At 39.5% G+C, this 1663-nt stretch overlaps 1 non-coding gene across 1 annotated transcript; it reads right to left on the bottom strand.

Annotated features, from left to right (window-relative positions):
• Positions 1 to 999: 999 nt before the first annotated feature.
• Positions 1000 to 1110, bottom strand: LOC126337517 (U6 spliceosomal RNA). The gene has a single exon (XR_007565089.1). It is a non-coding gene; the product is annotated as a U6 spliceosomal RNA (small nuclear RNA).
• Between the last annotated feature and the right edge of the window lie 553 nt (positions 1111 to 1663).

Here is a 1663-nt window from a genome sequence, read left to right as displayed (position 1 = left end):
TAAATTACAACCAAGTGTTCGCCAACGAAGGACGCCAAACGTTAGGCTTGAAAAGTTGGTCAGAAGCCGGTATTTACGTTCTGCATCGGAAGACACCACTTTTACATGGGTAGAGTACAATTAGGTATAAGAGCTTTAAAGCAGAGAAACAATACTAACATACATAGAATAGCATCTTAAATAGGTACATTGAAGTTAAGGTTCCACTTCTATCTCCTTTTCCTTTTACCATTCAAGAACGCAAATCAATTTTCCAAATAAATCAAGTGCCAACTCAGAGGATTAATAACCAAAACAAACTATTGTAAGATGACACCCAAACAGGGCGTAGATACAGTTGCTAGAAACACCCAAGGCACACCAAAGTTACCGCTGACACTCCCAGCCACCCATCCACAAACAACGTTCAAAAGCACTCCAAATCAAAGCACAGCTGCCAGCTTACCCAAAAGATATCGATGGGAACGTATCACTAAGTGGTAAAGTATAATTTCACGTATTAGCATTCAAACCTTTTAGCCAATCAGACGTAGTAGCCATATGCAGGCAGTGTCATCGGCCAATTCCCACTTTCGCCCATATAACTCGACCAAAAAATGATGGTCCCAGTAGGGCCTTTGTTTCCAACAGATGCCTGAAACATCTCCCATCCTACTAAAACCACTAGCCATCGAGTCTACCTCATAGGACTTTTAGAAGGGTTACAGAAAGGCTGGACCATGATCTCCAACTGGAGAAAGCCTCCTTCACCCAGAAACCGGAGACTGGCTCTGGCGAACACAATGATCAAAGGACGAGCACACAGGCACGGCCAGAAAATACGTTACGTACTCTGTGTTTTTATTTGTGTGAAACTTAACTTCGTTACAGCTTCCATAAAAATGAATTGTAGTGAAATGGATTCGTACCAGGTCTGACGTCAATTATTTGTGACAAGTGAAAATCTGTGCCAGACTGGGACTCAAATCCGTACTTAAGGCTCACCGTGAGGTCACCTTAACCAATTTCTTATTTTTTCATTTTAAAAAATAATAATCTTTGCGCAGGGGCCATGCTGATCTTCTTCGTACTGTTTCAGTATTGTAGTATATGTACCGCCGAAGCAAGTACACAAGTTCAGCCCTCCGAGCACGCCTCCAGGACCGATACAAAATTCCATAAGTCACGGAGTCCACATGCGTGTCTGAAGGACACTGTAATGTGAAGGTACAGACACTGTATAAAAACATTGTGATCATCAATGTTGAGAAGTGCATTGCGTGAAATTTGTATCAAGCAAAGCTTTAAGTGGTCCATTTCCCAGCCCGGGCATATAGGTTTAACCCTAGCATTACCAACGTATTTTTTGTTACATGTGATACCAACGGCAGGGCCTCAAAGGCCCATAAAGAATACCACAATTTATTTTATCATAAATCAAGTTTATTTACTTCTGATACCTCTAATAACGATTCAAAATGCTTAGACATTGTTTTTGTATACTGGATAATAAAAGATGTTATTATAATAGGAATAAAATGAACAAATCACGAGATTCAGTTTATATATTTTTTGGAGTAATGTTTCAAAATAGTGTTTTCTTATAAAAACGACTTTTTTAATTCGATACACTACATGAAGCAAACAAAATTTACTGTCTCATTCTGCAACGCATTTTTCACAC

Source organism: Schistocerca gregaria, chromosome 2, assembly GCF_023897955.1.
Source record: "Schistocerca gregaria isolate iqSchGreg1 chromosome 2, iqSchGreg1.2, whole genome shotgun sequence".
Lineage (NCBI taxonomy): Eukaryota > Metazoa > Arthropoda > Insecta > Orthoptera > Acrididae > Schistocerca > Schistocerca gregaria.
Note: the sequence above shows the minus strand (reverse complement) of the source record. Positions and strands in the feature narration are given on the sequence as shown.